Genomic DNA, 19,576 nt, shown 5'->3' on the forward strand with positions numbered 1-19,576 from the left:
TTTTAAGCGGGCCACCAGTGACTTTTTCGTCAGGAGCCCTGCCTTCAAGAAGACCCATAATAGAGCAGAATGACATCATAATGAAGGGACGCAGGGCTGAAGACGCCGACACAATAAAAAAAAAAACAGCGACAGGACATGCGTGCTTCACATTTTGGTGTTTTTAATGGAGCGATCTGATGCAGAGGCGTCTGGCTGGACTTGGCTTCCTTTTTAGAGTTCAACTGGGAACTGATGCGTAATGCGTTATTTATTGTGAAAATATTTATCACATGACATTTTTGTTAACGGCCTTTGCTAACAAGCCCTCTCAAATATCAGCAGAGACTTTTTGTCTTCTTCAGTTGATTGACACGAAAAACATTTGGGCACTCCTTGCATAATCTTTATCACCTGTCTGGGAATTTACAAACGACGAACTAGGATGTTAGGATACCGTCACAGTGCTGAAACAATTGTATACAATGGGTATAAAGGTTTGCAATATAGAGCATTCGTAAAAAAAAAAAGAAAAAGAAACGAATCTTTTGATCACTAAAAGGTAACGTAGTGTTGCTCACTTTTCAAAATCAGTGTTCAAAATGTCAAAATTCAATTCTCGCCCATTCTCGCCCATGCACTTCAGCAAAACATACAGTGCGCTGAAGTGCGAGAACCTCCCCTGCACGGAGTAGAAGCAGACACCTTTGAAATGGCTGCTATCAAAGAATATAGTGGAGAGGTTCCACCCATATACAGCTTTTTACACCGAAGACAAAAAAGGAGCAAGCACAAATTATAAGCTAACAGCAAGACATGCTAATATGCTATTTTTCTATTGACCTGATGGGCATTAAAAAGACGCCAGTACTCTGACGAGCTTGTGAATCAGTTTATTATATTTCGGAAGGACATATTTCGCATTTTTACGTTTGATGATTCATAAGAACACTTCAGCTCAAAAACGGCGCACCGATAGATACACCTCGTTTTTCCACGCTTCCGCAACCTCCTCCACACCTATTCAAACACGTCGTTCGTTATCGGCAAGGTGACAGCCGAGTCTAAGTAAGCGTGCTGCAACACCTCGCTTGTTTTGTGCAATACGGAACACACCCCAAAGAAAAACCTGTTTATGCTTCACGTGAACATCTCGTGACCACAGTAAGGCTTTTTAAGGCCCTATTCAAATGAACTGTAGCAAATAATTTATACATCCGAATAAAAAAAAAAACGCTGCAGAAGAATTTTTATTTTTTCAGTGCCAACAAGTAAGGTAATTTGGCCGCTCCAATGACTGTAATAGGAAATCGAATATAACAGTCAACCGAGACAAGTAAACGAGAAAGCTTTTGGAACAGGCTAAAGATATTTTCAACTGAATAGAAGTGCTGCACGTACGCATGCTGCACATTGCAACAATTTCAAGCCGTATGCATACATGAGCAGCAGCGGTAGCCCAGTGGTTACATCTTTCGGCCACTGTGCCACAGGATTCGGGTGGAATGTCGACCGCGGTGCCCGTGTTGCGATGGAGGTGAAACGCACAAGGCATCCAAGTATTATGTAATGTCACCCTACTTTAAATTACCTCATGTAGTCCAAATTATTCTGGAGGACTCCATTATCACATCCCTTTTAACGAAAACATACAACACTGTGCTGATGAGCGACTTCCGCGACAAGACGCCCAAGGAACCGGCAGTACACGATGGACTGTGAGAATAGGCATCGGTTCTACGGACAGTAATTTCTGGAGTGTTAATAATTCATACGCTGTTTGCCCTTACACCTCAGGAGGAAAGTATGTAACTACTCTCCTGTGGGCCCGAAATGTAGAATAAATTAAGAAGTTTGAGAAAAGCTCAACGGGCTATGAAACGAAATATGGTAGCGGTAACCTTAAGAGACAAAAGGATATCACAGTTGGTCAGGGAGCAATCATGCGTTAATGCCACTGCATTCGAAATCAGTTCGAAGTGACGTGCATGCGGAGGGAACGTATAGGAAAGAATGACCACCGATGTTTGTTTAGGCTTACAAACAGTACCCCAGAAAAGGCAAGTGTTACACACGTTTTCGGAGATCAGGAGGCAGCAATGTGCACAAGGAAGGATTTATAGGAAAGACAAGAGAGAGGTATTTGTCCTACACTGCACATAGCTATGCAGCTGATAATGTATATTGAACTTTATAGAACCTCGCCTACTTTCTTGCACTGATAAGACAATGGCGAGTCATTTGATAGCTGGACATAGAAATGCGGTTGTAGCGTAAAGGACCACAAAGATTGAAGAGGCATACAAGTTATGGCCCTTTGCATAGATCAGTCTTGGAGAGCAACCTTCAGAAAGGTGAGAAGAAATCCAGTCTTTCATTGAGAACAGAGTTTGGTGTTACCTTAAAAAGAGTGTATTCGCTGCAATCTTTGGTTTCTTGTAGAGTGATTTCTTTTTTCTCAGTAGCAATGGATTGCGGCAAATTAGGCGAAAAGTTTTGGTGAGAACATGCAGTGAGAAGTACGGAAAAGGTTAACAACTGACATGCAATAATGCTGTCTGGAACCATTTCGCACTGTGCTTAGTATAACATTAAAGTTGAACAGCATATAAATTTCAAATACAACGATGAAACCAGAGGTGAATAATGGATGGCGTTTTGTTTTTGCTGCATTTTCGCTTTCAGACTAAACTACAGGAAGTAGTCAGGCAAAGTAGCGGTGATGGATTGCCCATGATGGATCACGCGCTTATAAAGTTTCCATACGCGGACTCAGCTGATCGAACAAAATATTGGACGAGCTTTCAAGCACGTTTCTTTCTTTACGCGTTGAACAGAGGCAGCGCCTTTACAGAACTATTTTGAGCAGCGATTTCAGTCTCTACATACATTCTTCGCATATGGGGCCTGCTGACGACAAAGTTACGACGTTTATTAATACTTTGAGCGTAGATGCTTCACCTTGTTTAGCAATTTCGTGTCTCTTGGTGCAAATAATAAATTGTTTGAAAAAGATGTCAGCTTAAAAGTTTAATCACTATGTCATCATTTAGCGCTTGATTTTTCTTCGTCCTCTACATAGACGAATAATTGAGAGGGGTACTCGATCATCGCGCACTGCAGGCGCAGAGGATGCGTTCGCGTCAACTGAAATAGTTTTCCGAAATATTAATAATCCTTTCTTTTCTAGGCGCACAGGTTTGGTCATCAAGTACGGGCAGCTTACTGAGTAGGCATAAAACTCGCATATATATTGACATAAAATATTCATGTCATGTTCCTATAGCCGGACAAATGAAAGGTGCGCATTTTATGCCACATCTACAGTAAATTTTGTATGAGCAGTATCCTGGTTAAATTTTGCGGCAACATAATTGGAAACAAAGATAAAACGAGTTAGGAATGCAAATTTGCTTAGTCGTTTTCTTTTTTACCAACGTTACTTTGTAGTGCAAGCATAAGTAACTAGGCAAGACCAGAGTACCTCTGTGCGGTGTTTAAAGCCCAATTTTTCTGGAACACTGATCTTTTTTCCAACTACACCTGTTGCTGATATTTCTTAGTGAGAGCATGGCTACAAAGAAACAGATATGCAAAAAATTATGAGGGATTCAGTACAACGTCTCAAAGTACAAGTGAAAACATACTCCCTCATACAGCAAACAAGAAAACCAATTTAGCTCTAACTTCGCAGAAATCATGCTGTTTGCTGTGGCTTTTCTAGTTTATATGAATTTGCTCGTTTTATACTTACTTATTACCAAAATAACTGTCAGGCTACAGCAACATTTGCATTTGTAAAATACTCTGATGTCCTCAGCAGATGATTTCATGCCGGTTTTCAAGCAGCAACTTTGTTATGCTATTAACTTAATTTATAACGAATCCCGCCAGATTACTGCCTTTCAGTGGCAATGCTGTTTTTAATGAGCACTTCACTTGCTTCCGTGGCGTGAGCAGGTGGTTGACGTCCTTGTTAATCATGTAGTTAGGCAGCCGTAGTGTCATGTTTTCTGGTACACCTCAAACCTACGACCCTACAGTCCTTAGGTCTTGCGATGCTGAGGCCAGCAACTCTACTCCTTGGCGCACAACAGCAGCTGAGTTTTGCGTTAAATATCTGGAAAGCAGAAAATATATGTTTGGGTGCTTATGATCCTCCCGGAAGTTGGGTGTATTCCTACCTGAAACGACTTCTCTGAAATAAACTTCTTATTGTAGTTCTCTCCTCTGATGTCCACACAGGACACTTTGAGAGGTTTCTATTGAAACCTGCCTAGCTTGAAGCATGCCACTTCAAACAACCTTTCCCTTTTTTAGGTAATATAAAATTCCTGACGTTTTGTATAAACGTTCGAGATCAAAAATACGATACGACCGTAAAACATTTCGCATGTACAGATATCCTACCCCTCTCGAGAAAGAGTACCAATAGCAACAGTCGCCCTGTCATAAGGGGAAATCTCATTTTGAAAGCTGTATCTGACGCAAATGGCATTACTGCAGCACTGCGGAAAATGATAGCCTAAAAGAGGCAGCATGTACTACGTGCATAAGAGACCAAAATGGTACCTCATTAAGTAGTTCTCGATTGAAAGCGGTGGTGCGCACCGCGAAAAGCTGTACAATCATTGTAAACCGTGGCTAAGAATAGCTGTTTCTACCCAACTTTCTGAGCAACATTAAAAGACAAAAAATTCATATAGTCGATGTATAAAATTAAAAGGGATAATGATGAACGATTTACGTCAAATATCACATTTACTTGGTTATAGAAAAGAAAACTTGCGCAACAATAGATCAGTCAACTCAAGAAAGTAGCTGAGCAGGATTACGTAACTGCACGTCTGTTCACGGACGGTGGGGATATCCTGCTTGAAACACCCTGCCTACGCAATGCCTCATGACACAAAGCAATCGCTGATAAAATTACGATAAAAGATGAAGCAGGTTTTCTGAAAGGGTGCACTACCATAGATCATATCCACACTATCAATCAGGTGATAAAAAATGTTCCTAATATATCGAGCCCTTTCACATAGCATTCAATAATTACGAGAATTGACACAGTCGAAACGTAGACGTCATAGAGACATTGCCTACTCAGACGTGTAAATGAGCCATATTTGAAAATACTAGAAGAAACTAATCGAATTCCCATAAAGAAAGGGTTCATGCTAGGAGACGTCTTGTTTGACCCAGGCCACTATTTGGTGATCTCATTGTTGTTGAAATTAGACGCAATCTTCTCAGTACTATTTCCCGTTTGCTGAGAGGAAGTATTCATAGACCTGGAATGGGAACAGTTGGGTATAGGGTTGATCGAAAATACTTCAGTAATCTGCACGCCTTGTTAACTCATGAGACAAACTACAAAGTGATTAGTGACACGTGAAGCAGAGAAGAAAGACAGGCCTAAACGTTAATATTGCAAATAACTAAGGTAGTGTTAAACAACCTTCAAGGGAACAGCAGTGTACAGTATGTAGCGAGACACTAGAAATAGTAGCGGAATATGTTGTTTTAGGTTCGGCAGTAGCCGCAAGTGGGGATACGAAAGAGAAATAACTAGAAAAATTGATTGCGATACAGCGAATTTGGCCGGTACGCGCAGATCATGGCTAGCAGTTTACCGGTATACCTCAAGAGGAAAATATATAAGAGCTGTGTGTTACCGGTACTGATATATGGGGCAGAAACACGGAGGCTAATGAAAAGAGGAGTAATAAAACTGAGGACAACCCAGAGAGCTATGGAGCTTAAAATGGTAGGTGTAACGTTAAGAGATAGGGAACGCTCGGAGTGGGTCACAGAACAAACTGGAGTTAATGACATTCTTGTCGAAATCATGGCGACGAAATCGCCATGGGTAGAACGTATTATGCGAAGGGACGGACGATAACTGATGGTCGCCATGGGTAATAGTTTGGATTCCAAGGAAAAAGAAGCGTAGCATGGGGCGGCAAAATATAGGTGGGTGAATTAGTTTAAGTAGTTTGTAGGTTTCAGGTGGATGCCACATGCGCAGAAGTGTGTTAATTTCAGAAAAATGGGTTATGACTTTGCTCTTCAATACGTGTAGTTCGGTTGTGCTGCTGCTGCTGCTGATGCGTATGATGATGACGTCAGGCACATGTCCAAGAAATATGAACCACCGTTGATCACCAGCATCAACAAACGTATTGTCAGCAATTCTCATGACTTTGTTTTCTTCAAGAGCTGTAACCATTAGCAGGTTTTGCTCATGCGAGAGCACTCAAGCGATGACAGTATTGCATTTTTAAACAAGGTAGTGTGTCTTGATAATGAACGCAGCAAGTTCTAGCTCTACGTCATTAGATGTGCGGTCCATGTCATTCCTTTCCTTAGAAATGATGCATAGCGCTTTGATCTAGGCCGTCTACCGCCCCAGCTAAATAATAGATAAACTGTCCTAGAACAACGAGGCCCAGTGGCCGACGATGCGTTCTTTCTGCGTAACGCTGGTTGTTCCCGACAAATTGTGAATGGGGGTTTAATCAATGCACTGCTTGACGTTGTTCACCACAATTCTTTGTCCATAGATGCCAATGTTTTGTTAATATAACGTTGCTATTTGTTAATGTAAAAAAAAAACAACTATGATACAACAAAATTTTAGCATTCATTTTAGGCTCTTGAAGGCTCTCAACTGCCCTACTGCACTGTTATGTGAAATAAACATTGCATGTTTCGGTAGAATTAAAACCCGTGAACCCATGCTTGTTTTAGAACAGCGTTCTTCCCAGTCTTTTCTGAATTCAAGACGAACACAGTATCCTTGAAACAGTTATTATACTTATAGGTTTTATCAGAACCTAAACTATTATAGAGGTTACACATGTGACTAAAACACATATCGAAGAACGTTCTTTTGAGTAGGTTATAAAAACAAGCCGACAGAACAAGGCGAAGCGGAAAAACTTGCAATCGTCGCAAAGCCGCGCACTGCAGGTGAAATAAGATGAGGGGAAGTACGTGAAAGAAGATCAGATGAACAACAGAAAACGAGCCCAAATTTGCGTTCGCCTAGCTAATATAAATAAATGTCAAAATATAAGTATAAGCCAAACAGTTGCGGGGTTTGTACAATATAAAGCAAAGTGAACTAAAAGGTAAATATCTGTTAAGATACACCATCTTAATGGTTTTGTTTGGCTTGTGGGATATAATGTCCCAAAGCGACTCAGGCTATGAGAGACTTAAACCATCCTAATGTGCATCACTGGTAGACTGTTTTTCCGTGGTTATGGGTGTCATTTTCGCAGCAAATATTTAGGAAATCTGCAGACCGCTAATCGAAACGTCTAGTGAACTCTTGTTTGAAAGTCCTTCAGAGTGGCACTGTGGGTGACACCAGTCGGCAGCTTTTTACATTACTGTGTCACATAGAAAAAGGTTCAACAATGAAAGACGTCCGTGCACGCGAAGTCAAAAAATGCAGGTACATATTCTTGTTTAATTCCCAACGCAGCATTTGGTGCGATGCTTTAAACCTGAATTTTTACCGTGATAACGTTACGTGCTTAACTCTGTAGAAGTTCCGGTGTTGCCGGTGCTGTCGGCGTTGTCAACGAAATTCCAAGGGTCTGGTTTTGGCAGGTGGCGGTAAGCAGGTGACATAGCCGGGCACTGATGAGCCGACGGGTTTTGTGACATCCCAAGGCCACCCGCCGTGGCAGAAGCTGGCAACTCAAGCTTATTCTTTTAGACAAAATGGGGTTATGAGAATCGAGGGAAAGGTGAAAGAATAGAAAGGCAGAGAAGTTAACTAGGCGATGCCCAGTAGGCTACCTCCCACGTGGGGGGAACAAAGAGAGAAAACGGAAGGAAAGAGTGGCAGATAAATGAGTTTTCAACGGGTCCATACACGACTATGATAGGGAACACAGGGCGCTCACTTAAATTTTATAGTCGGGACCTCAACCAACCCCGAATCCTTTGATTACTTCAGAAAAGCCTTCACCACCCTCCTTTGTAATGAAGGTTTTTTACAAGGCTTCAAAATATTTGCTTCTGTAAGAGAACGAGTTACCAAGCTGCTGAGTGTAGCAGCCAGAACGGCACGATCTCGATCAAACCGTGGGTTAAAAATAAGTATGTGCCCAATCGCTTCATCACAACAGCACTGCTCAGATGTAGAGTTTGCCATTAATACAAGATGCGAATAGGCGTTCGTAAATGCTACGCCCAGCCACAAGCGGCAGAATAGCGAAGTATCACAGTGGGGGAGGACAAATGATATTGGTATTTGGAGTAAAGGATTGGAGTGATACGAAGAGGACGACAAGTCTCCAGTGGCTGACCATAAGTGTATACAGTCCGGTTCCTGGCGACCTGTCGAAGGTGCCTTGCTGCGTCGACTCTTGTGAAAGGTATCTGGACAATTTGGATTGCATCGTGAGACGATCGAGTAACTAGCATCGTCAGCTAAGTCGTCGCCAACAATATCAATATGGAAGATTATTTCGTGAGTCTCTTTAAGACCCTTAGGTGATGAGTAAGACACGCTACGTTTGGGCCATGAAGTAACCTCCTTATGGCTGGGCTTCCGTGAGGCTTTACGGATGTATATGTCGGAAAATCTTTACCAAAACTGAGCAGTTTACGGCTGTACGATAATGAGCATTACGCATCGTAACTCTAATGGGGCAGCTAAAGTGTGTCCGCTCCCAAATGCGCTCCTTTTTCGTTTTAGTAGCTAAAATCTACTGGACACACCATTTCGGGGTAAAAATTGCCTTGCTATAGCTATCACATAGAATAAGAGCAGTAAGTTTTGTATTTGTTTTTGAATTTTTTGAACCCAATTTGTTAAGAATTTCCGCCCTCTGAAGCATACTTCATGACTGTGGAATGAAACTTTTACAGATTTCATAGTCCAACAACGTGACGTCCTGGGGTGCTTTGGACACATCTGTTCTCAGTAGACACGGTGTCTGGTAGTGGCTAATGATCCAGGACCCTCCTCCTTCGTATGCCATAATAATCTGCGTCTATAGTTACTCCTAAGTATTTAAAGCAGTTTATAATTAACACGGGCTAGTTACAGATCCAGTACTGAGAAAGAAGAACATTTGTCCCATTTTGTGTCTGAATGTTTCACCATAAGCTCCTATTTCGTGTTTCTGTCACCACTCGCTGAATGTATGAGAAACTGGTGAGTTTTAATGTGGTCATTGATAGAAGTTAGTGATCCATAAACTATACAGTCAACACCAATAATTATTTTTACCAAGTTGGGTCACAGTTGATTTTAGATCATATGGCAACGAAAGAGTTGGTGCAAGACAAGCCGAATGAACCATGGATGTGCTAATGAAAAAAGTTTTCGTAGGATGCTTATGACCTTTTAGAAACACACGCATCCCATCTTTGGTAAACGGCGCGTGTAACACGGTGGTATTAAGGCTGTTGGGATCTACTATGTGGACTACCGTGAATAGCTTAAGTATAGAGACCATTTTTCTTTTGTTACAGGAAAACGCAGATTTCCTTTAACTTTCGTATATCATCGAGTGTACTGTTTCATTTTGCGTCCAGTGAAATACAGGGCTCACTGTGGTCGTCGTTGTTTTATTTTGTCAGTGTGGGATGCAGTCGTCAGGAAATAGCTTGGCATTATTTGTTTGCTTAGTGATCTCCGTAATATAAAATTTAGAATATTAACAGATTAAAGAGAGAGCCTTGCACAACTCCCGGATACAGCAGCGATTATCCTAGGCCTCACATTTAAAAACGTTCGAAATTGGGAATGGTTGGGAAGTCTTAAAACATGTTGCACACTGTTTCTGACGTCTTTATACTCGTAAACGTCTATCAAACATCTTAAATACTTAAATCCGGGCTTTTCAATATATTTCAGCAAACGTCCTAAGAATATGCGGTGAAAAGTTAACGTGTCCGAGCTGAAACAATATTTTATTCTAATAGAAGATATCCGTAGAAGTAGTGTATTTGTGTCAAAATTAATAGCCTTCGTATACCCTATATTTACGGTCGCTGTCGGGATATATATTGTTGCTTATATTTCTTGCGGGCTGGCGTGCGTTCAGTGGAGAGTGCATTGGAGCAGCATTATTTTCATTGTTGATACGCTCAGTACTAGTAAACTTGCTAGCTTTAAAAATTTTTGCATTTTGGTGAGGAATGATGTAAAACTGATTGTTGTTATTCTGCGTTTTCTAGTTTTAGTAAACGGCTTTCCGTGGTCCCTTCAATGACACAGAACGACACTATTGTGTCGTCCGTGACGCTAATTTCGGTTATTGCGTCAGAGAAATCGATTATCAAATTCTTTGAAATTTGGCACAACACTTCCTCAAGTTCCTAAATATACTGTTTTCTACTCAAGTTCCTAAAGCTACTGATTCCGAAGGTCAGCACTACATTTATATAAAGAATAAAACCTTCGTTGACGAAAGTCAGTGGCAGGATCATTATATATATAAATATATTTTTTGCGGCATTGCTTTTCCTAAGAAAAAGGTCCTAATTTTCAAATTACTTCTGCATGATCAATATAGTATACATCTGCAGTCAGTAGGCACCAATTAGCGCTAGAGGAATATCATGAATCAGGAATTACGGAAGTCTCAGTAACGAGGTGCTCATCACTAACCAAAAGAGGTAGGAAATCAGATTAGGTACTCCTGAAAGGCAGTGTTGGTAGAAGGTGGCCATATTAGAGTCGTTATCATTAGCCGCGCAAGTAACTCATTTAGGTCAGTCGCCTGGGTCAATTTTTCCTAAGGACCTCTTCCATTAGCCTGGCCTAACTATCTGTGCGGTGAACAGATCAACAGGAAGAGTCTCCATCTAACCTCGATCGTGCCGCCATCTCATTACCTTTTCAGCCGGCCCGATACGGCCATGGTCGTTATTTTCAAATTCCATGTGCATCACGTCAAAAAAAGTATAATTGCACAGTGAGTGAAGCTTGGTTCACAAATACGGAGCAACTTATACATCATCATGCATTAAGAACGTTGTTGCGAGTGGAAATAAAATAAAGGAAAGAAATGGTGTGGGAATTTAAGATTGTTCTCACAGAGTTGGTCGCGATAAGTTGCTCAAATAGCATAACTTTTTCTTAAGGGAGAATATATTAGCCGTTGTCATTCTACTGTGGTCATATTAAATATGTATATATTTCATTGAGTGAAAACGTTCATCGCGGTTTGCCGTCTTCATTCTTTGTACTATTTTTGATAGCGAAAAGCGTATCAAGCCTTTGAGTTTACTTAGAGTGCGTGGTACCCTGTAATGCTAATGCAACAAAATTAGGTAGCGCATTCGGCTGGAAATTAGGATAAACAGCACACATCACATCGTGCGTGCCAATTTAGGCATTATCAAGTCCTAAATCTTCGGGATATCATTTAACTGTGAGGCAACTCAGTAATATTATAGGATACTGTTATGCTCATCTTGACTGGAATAGTCTCAGCCTCCGATTCCTGGCAGAAATTTGCTTTGAAAGTTTGTCCTGAACTTGTCCCCAGTAGATAAATCTTCCACTGAAAACTACTGGCATGCGTTTTTGAAATCATTTAGGACGTAACTGTGAAGCATTGTAAGATACGTTTTATGAACATGTTGATAAGGTAAGTAGCAAATGTTTTCCTTTTTATATTGTCCTGCTCTAACGATCAATGACCCAAACTGCGATTTATTTATTTTTTTATTTGATACCTCAAAGGCCCCTGGTATGGGGCATTGAAAATATATGGAACATGGTTTGGCGAATTATTAGCAAGAAAGCTAAGCCTGTCGAAAGAAGATTTTGCGAGTACATTGGTTGTTATTGTGCTGATAAGCAACGTCTAAAAGAATTACCTTTAACAAATAATTTACAGAAAATGTCACGAATGTTTAGGTATTTATTACGCAGTGGCTAGGACTGCTTGAAAGAAGAGCTGAAAAATACAATATCGGTAATATAATCGCATTCCAACCGTTTAATTAGATTTCACCCTCCAAATATTACAGACTGTCTAAATACTCCAAATCAGAGACTCTCTGTTATTCTTTCTGTACTCATACTAGTATATGTTGTCGTGCTTTCCTGCTAAGTCAGTTTTCACAGCATCGTGACGAGCTGAAGCGAAATTAATGCAGTAATCTCGGCGCGAACGGTTTCTCAGCAGCAGATTGCCTACTTCAGCGGGAAAGTTTGTTATTTTGAAACCGTAGCAGCTCGAAGCCGTCAATATTTTAACCCTCCCACTCGTGCAGGCTTCAAGGTACTCGTTAGTAAACACAGACGGCATGTACACAGACGGCTTCTTTATAGATCAAAACTAATAGGTTTGTTTTCCCACTCTTTTGTGCTCAGTTCTTATGAGATCGATCGGCTCTGAGTCGCGTCGCTGTTGATGCCGGTGTAACTATGCGAAAGAGATCACACGCACCGTTATCCGTCTGCTGATGCCAAGCCGGCGCTTGAAAAGAGCCAGAGATAATTTCTCAGGAGAGAAAGAAGAGCCACGAGCTCTCTTCTTCCTCTGCTTCTGAAAAATTATATTTCCTTCATGAGAAAAATAGAGTAGTTTGTAACTGAACACACATACATCCAAGCATCTCTTTAAAATATTTGCCTCAATATATCGAGAGAGAAAAACGCATAAAAATCTGCGCCAAATTTCGCATTAAGTAGTGCCGTAATTGCTCTTAGAAGTTATTTTTATCGTTGTTCCAGCTTTTCAAATCTTACAGCTGAGTCTCGTAACATAATAAATGTGCCTCTCGATTACCCGGAATCACAATAAATGCTTGAAAAGCCGCTTAGTTCAACCTGCGCAGATGCCCTAGTGTCTGGTGGGCCACCAAACCGCACTCATCGGAAGGTTAATGTTCCAGGTAATATTGAATGTGTTTGAACAACAGCTTTCGTAGAAATATCTTTTCGTCATCACACTCTGGGCTTTCCAATCAATTTACTGCGCATAAATTGTTGCTTGTAGTGTGGTAAAAGTTTTTAGAATATTTTTCAAAAAAAAAAAAAAAAGAGAGACCTGTCTTCTTAACTTTCTAAATTTGATGGAATGTGAAATATTTGCTCCAAGCCTGCCTTGAACAAATTATTCAGCAGAACATGTTGTTCGGCGCAATTTAGCTATGTCAGACGCAGATTATTGAGCACCGCTAATCTGCGCTCAAAACTAGGCCGCCCAGGGTTACTCAAAGCTAAACGCTGCGATGCATGTTTACGCTACTGATCAGGCGGCTGCCAACTCCATCGAATCACTCATCTCTTTCTGCATTATTGAATGCCTGACGGCGAGTCAGCGCCGCCGAGAAAGTGCGAGGGAAAGAAGGCACGTCCCCAAGCCGCGTCGCCGAATTTTCAAGAGTGTTCGATCGGAGCGGCGGACGTCTCATCTGCGCAGTCCCGGAGGAACGCAGTGTTGCCCACACTCTGCACAACCAACGAAGCTTTTCGAACGCACTGCATGGTGCCGTAAATAGGTTACGCACCCAGGTGGCGTCAAGTTATGGTGTATGGCGCCGCTAGGTAAAACACAGAAAAGCTTAGCTCAACAAGATTGTGGTCTAGTTAGTTATTTCTAGTCGTGCAGAGCTTTCTTCGTTAATTAGTTGTACAACATAGTTTGCTTGTATATATATTTCGGTAGCGGCTAATAAAACTTTAGTTTCAATCATTTCGTTTTTATTAAAATTCCGATCAGATATGGCCCCCTCATGCGGGAGGCTTTTGCATTTTTTTTTTTGTTTAAGCTTTTGCATATATACTTGATATTTAATGTAATGCTCCGCTTTATAACCTGGTAGAGCGATGGTAATGAACTTAGGGCAGAAAGCTCGATTCTGCTACTAAACGCGAGGATAACAAATGCCTTCCGCCACACGTTGTATTTTTCAGTCATTTGCATGTACGAAGCCTGATTGGATAGGAAATTTCCATTTCATATATTTCACCGAGCTCATATATTTCACCGATCAGCCGTTCGACATTGAACTGTGCGCCATTTATTGGGGTTTGTTTTTCCGCATGGCAGAAGAACTTATGGTACCATCCTAATTAGAAATAGAATGCACAAAGCGAAGCAAACAGAAAAAAAATCTTCATAGCTCAACATCTATTCATTCGACCACAATGACGCTGAAATTATGGTTGTTCAGAAAATCAGCAACTCAATAATTGCGCTGTCTGGACTGCCACAAATGCAACAGATTAGCAGTCCTTTCCCGAAAAGGTTTACAAGGCATATATTTCTTTCGAATCTTGTTCGATGCAATGCAATTCGGGCACGTACAAAATTGTCGTGTTATTTATTCGCAATCGAATTAAACCGAACAGGGTATAATTTGAAAGGAAGGTTTGATGAAAAAGTTTTTTTTTTTCTTCAGACTGCATGCCATTCCACATCTAAAATGCATTTCTAGTTCGATCCAAGTTCAGGAACATCTACATTGGTGATAAAGAAAAAAAAGCGGTTTTGAAAACATTTTTCGTGTTTCCTTGGGCTGGAAACCACAAACCATGCAATGAAGGCTACATTCACAACCACGCTATTTATATTTTGCACTCTTCATCAAGAAACACGCGGTCTGCGATTCTCGTTTTTATTCTTCCGCCGGTCTAAAGAGATGTCACACTTTAAAGGCATCTTTTCCTCGTTGCTGAAAAGAGATGCTGGCTGAGCATGCTCCGTATTTCTCCGCATTATCTGGAATCAAGCAGAAAATAAACTGGATATAGCACTCACTCACGGGCTAAGAGAGAAGAAAGTTAAACTTCCTGCTTCTTCTTCAAAATACGGTGGACTTTATGCAGTCTTGTCACATTTTCTGTGTCTCCCTAGAGCCTTGCCGACGTCTTTTTGCCGACAGGCACTCAAACCCCAACAAAGCACTAACAAAAATTATCAGCGCATACAAAAAGAATGAAGTAGCAGACCGCAGCGGACCATCGTCTGTTTGCTGACCGAGTCAAACAGGAAAAGAGAAAAGTAGAAAGGTGGTTGCCGCCTGTCCAAACCAAGCGCGGTAAACGGGCATACGGAGGCATTTTTCTGAAAGGGAGAGAAAGTGAAAAAGCGAACATCTTTTTTTTTTTACTAGTAAATGAGTTTGGACCTCTCTATTCCCTCACTTTCGCGTGTGCAACAGGATCGGGACAAGCTCCAGGAACTCGGCACGCAAAGGTCACCGGGATACATCATCACTGAAATGCGAGGAGCTTCGCGCTTTCAAGCACTCGGCAACTGTTTCGAATGCTTGGCTGGCGCGCTTTCTACGCCTCATTACTGGAGGGGACGCTCTCACATGCAAATTCGCTCTTGTTCGATTTTTCCAGGTAATGATGGGGCGAGACAAGGGAGAAAGCAAATCGAACGAACTAGGAGTAGGTTTCCCGCAAATGGTGCAAACTCCAGGTTTATGCACTCCCCAAAAAGATGCGCTCTCCTTCATGACATGCAGGTAGACACGTTTCAGTTTCGGTGTCGTTCTTTTTTTTTTTTTTGCGCCACGATTTATACACACGCGCATATGTATGCCCGCACGCGCATCCGTATGTGCGTGTGGGCGTGCATGTGTGTGTGTGGGCGGGCGTCGCGCAGACGCATAGTTCGTGCGCGCCGAAAAAAAAAAAACTGAAGCTTATGACTCCCTGCTACTCATATCTAAAAACATTTTTTTCCTGATGTCAGGGTTTATAAAGGCTTCATGATGAATGACGTATTGAGCAAAGTGCTTAGCTAAGCGATAAGGATGGAACTCAAAACTCACAAGTCTTTGAACGAATCTAGGCTATGTACGTGATATAGGCAATGCTACGCCTGGCATGCGCCGGTGACTAAGGGGAAAGAGTGCTCTTGTTAGCGGACTCGAAGTTCTTTTAGTGTGGAGACTTATGAAATTCATCCCCTTTTGTCTTCGAAAGCGATCTTCGTGGGAGCCATGGTTACCAACTTCTCACACTGAACATTGGAAACGAGAACATAAAACACGAGGATGATTCTCCGCTTGGAAAATTTATGTCTATGCTAATAAATCAAGCTATACTTCAACAGGAGGTTTACTGGAGAATTCTGGGACATGTTATACTACCATGGGTAAGCTAGAACCTGAGATTGTAAATGAGTTTCGAGAGAACCACGACCGAATGTATTCTTCTATGTGCGTGTGATGAATCGGTCTGAAGAAGAGGAGGGTGTAGAATAAGTAGTGGTCAAGTCTGTCTTCTCAGAGTCTTTAAATTAAAGTTCTTTGAGTAGTCAACCTGCGTCGATTGAGAGACAAAAAAAGCAGTACCGTCGAGAAGAAATCTGAACAGATGCGGCGCGAGTGTGGAAAGAAAGTTGACCGGCATAAATATATTTCTTGGCTTTGTGCATCGGCGTTGTCAAGGTTTGCCTGAGAGTGAAATTTTCGCGCGATGTATCGACAACGCAAATTTTTAGGGCATAGACATGGTTTAGTTTTTCTCATTTTGTAAAAACCCTGTATTATTGGCATAATTACGCATAGCGCAGAAACCATTTATTTAACAATTTAGTCCTGAGGAGAGCAAATCCTGATCTATTATGATAACAAATATATTCGGTGCTATTGCACAGAAAGCCTTAAATTGTCTTCGCATTTTACTCGTCTGCAAGTTTCAATGCAGTAAAGAAAAAAACATGCCAAATTCGAAAAACTAAGATATTTTATATTTTTGTTCACTAACGCATGCTACCCATACATTATGCAAAAGTTCGAGAATAAAAAGGAAAAGCCTTGGCGTTGAACCACACTTATGAGAAAAGCAGCAATTAAAGCCAGTAAAAATAAGAAGTTTAATGAAGAGCTTTTGATTTCGCCAAAAGCAGGAACTCAGTTCATGGGACCTCTGCTTGCCGTTATTTTTGCACACGCGCGCACGCGCACATAAGAAAAACTTCATATTTACTCTTAGGTTAGAGGAACGCTATTAGGAAATCACATTACTCAAGCTTGGACACTCTTAATACCTCATTCTGGGAATTACACAGTTTTGTAGGCATGTCATCTGATATTGTGAGGCAACAAATGCTTTGGAGTTCAGAAGCGGCAATGGCTTATTGCCGGGTGCAATTAGGACCAAGAAAGATTGAGTGGAAGGTTACTGCCACTACCCTGTCTTCTGTTTTTATCGTCTTTTTATAAGGTCGCCAGACGTGCTTTGACATCCTCCTTCTCCTTCCCCTCTTCACTCGCATACTCGATTTCATGTTTAGTGTTTGTCACTGCTCACTGTGGAGCCCACTGCTAAATAAACATTTCACAAACACTATTAAAGAAACTAATATTGACTTTACATTTAAAATTTCACAACAAACTTACTCTTCCGTCATTGCGAAAAAAACATCTATCAGTTTGGCCTTCATGCTAAATGCACGCACATTAAACTTTTAATTGCGTCTTCAAAGCATGTTTTCCGTCAAAGACGTAATTATACGATTTCCGCTAACATTTACCTTAAGTATATGTTATGGTAAAATTTATAGGCAAATATAGCCTGGGACAATGTCACCAGATTAGAAAGTAGAAGCGATACCACAACCTCGCCTAAATTTCCCCAGAATTTCCCATAAGCTAAATTGCATTAAAACTGCAAACCATCAGCTGGCATCATACTGATTTTTCAAAACAAAAACCATAGCATTCAGCCTCTAATCATCCCTTTGAGTATTATTGGTGTCTCACAGCAACCAGTGTAGCATATCGTCGGTGATAATGAATTTCACGCAGCTAAACTCCCTGAAGGCCAATTGTGTTCGAATGCATGCAAACGCATCTAAAGTTGTCAGCGACTTGTATCTGTACTCCACCTTGAAAGATGTCATTTGAGGGACGACCCGGTCCAGCACTACGTTTGACACTAGACACGAAAGATGGCCCAATTCCTTTAAAGCCATTTGCAATAACGGCTTCTTGCTTATTGCATTTTCATACCTAAATACTTCAACGGAGAATGTTGCAGAATCATAAGTAAGTTGGCCATCGTAGATGATTTCATCCGCCTAATAACGCCTAACAATTCTTCGCAGTTCAGTAACACCCACGTTTTCTTGAATCAGGTGGAGAAATGAAAGTTGCATAATACAAAGTCTTAACGTCAGACTTGCGAAGGGTGAAGTGTGCATGCCTTGGATAATCGCTTGATTGCCAGGAAGACCATTTTTCACTTCCTTCAGAAAGTAGCTGAGAAACTCTTGGGAGCGTTTATTCAAGCTCCTTTGATGGTAGATTCCTGGTATTTGCAACGGAAGAGTTCACTGACAAACTCAGCTTCAACGTCTGCCATTCCCAAGGCACACCTATTACCTTACTTGATGAAAACTCTGGACTTAAGCGTTAGTTAAAGCACGTCCAAGCTCTTTGAACATTTGGTAAAAACTAATATTAACTTAATGAAAGTGCTACGTTGTGGTACAGCACAGCAGATTGGTGGTTATTTTGTCATGTCGTAGTTTCCCCAAATATCATCGATGTTGTTTGGTGTGGTCATGGTAAAGCCTTGACATCAGAAGATCTAAACTTTAATAAGATTTTCTAAATGTTGGGGTGAAGTCCATCAGATCACAACGCTGGCCTGAGATTCTTTGCATGTGGTGTACAACAATAAAGCTTTAAAAAGCTGTTGGCTTACCACAAATAACTAAGCTACCCCGGCCGCACTGTGTATTTCAAGTAGGCAATATACTGAAATACACGAAAAAGATACTATGTTTCCTATTTCGCTATATATTCTGGTAAGAAATAGCTTCGTTCGATCTTGAAGCGTTTGTTTCAATAAGTCTGCGAATATTTAAAAAAAAAAGGACTTGAAAAGCAAACCAAATACCCTTGTATTCGAGTAACGAAACAAATCATATAGAATATGCCGAATAATCTTCGTACCTAATCGAGTACACGGACAAAAGCTTGAAAATGTTTCGAATAATTAGCTTCAGCTTCGAATAAAGCCCGCTGTATTCCTTGCGTGCCCACTGCAAAAATACAGTCCAAACCGGCACCATGTAGCGTCCTGCCGTGGTCCGCACGCGTGGTTTAAAGCCACTGCTGTGACGTGGTCTATTTGTGTGGCAGCGTTCATATTACTCACAGCTATTCACAGCTTGCTTGGAGGAAATATTCAGAGAATTGCAATTTGAGCAGTTAGGGATAAAGGTTGACGGAGAATACTTCAGTAATCTGCAATTTGCTGATGACATTGCCTTGCTAAGCAACTCGAGGGATGAACTGCAAATAATGATTGGTTACCTAGACAGGAAAAGTAGAAAAGAAGGCTTGAAAATCAATTTGGAGAAGACTAAGGTAATGTTCAACAGCCTCGGGAAGGAGCAGCAGTTTACATTAGGTAGCGAAGTACTGGAAGTAGTAGGCGAATATATCTACTTAGGACAGGTAGTAACCGCAGATCCGGACCATGAAAAGGAAATAACAAGAAGAATAAGATTAGGCTGGAGCGCATTTGGCAAGCACTCGCAGATTATGACTAGCAGCTTACCGGTATCGCTCGAGAGGAAAGTAGAAAACAGTTGCATCTTACCTGCACCCACATATGGGGCTGAAACGTGGAGAATAA

General features: G+C 41.2%; 1 long non-coding RNA gene across 1 annotated transcript in view; it reads right to left on the minus strand.

Moving 5' to 3' along the window:
- Positions 1 to 14,282: 14,282 nt before the first annotated feature.
- Positions 14,283 to 19,576, minus strand: part of LOC146190535 (uncharacterized) — a 94,149-nt gene continuing 88,855 nt past the window's right edge. Inside the window, exon 3 of the long non-coding RNA XR_014706325.1 lies at positions 14,283 to 14,690. This is a non-coding gene — a long non-coding RNA (uncharacterized LOC146190535). The remainder of the gene's footprint in view (positions 14,691 to 19,576) is intronic.

The sequence above is a fragment of the Amblyomma maculatum genome, chromosome 4 (assembly GCF_055883805.1).
Source record: "Amblyomma maculatum isolate TAMU_Amacu chromosome 4, ASM5588380v1, whole genome shotgun sequence".
Taxonomy (NCBI): domain Eukaryota; kingdom Metazoa; phylum Arthropoda; class Arachnida; order Ixodida; family Ixodidae; genus Amblyomma; species Amblyomma maculatum.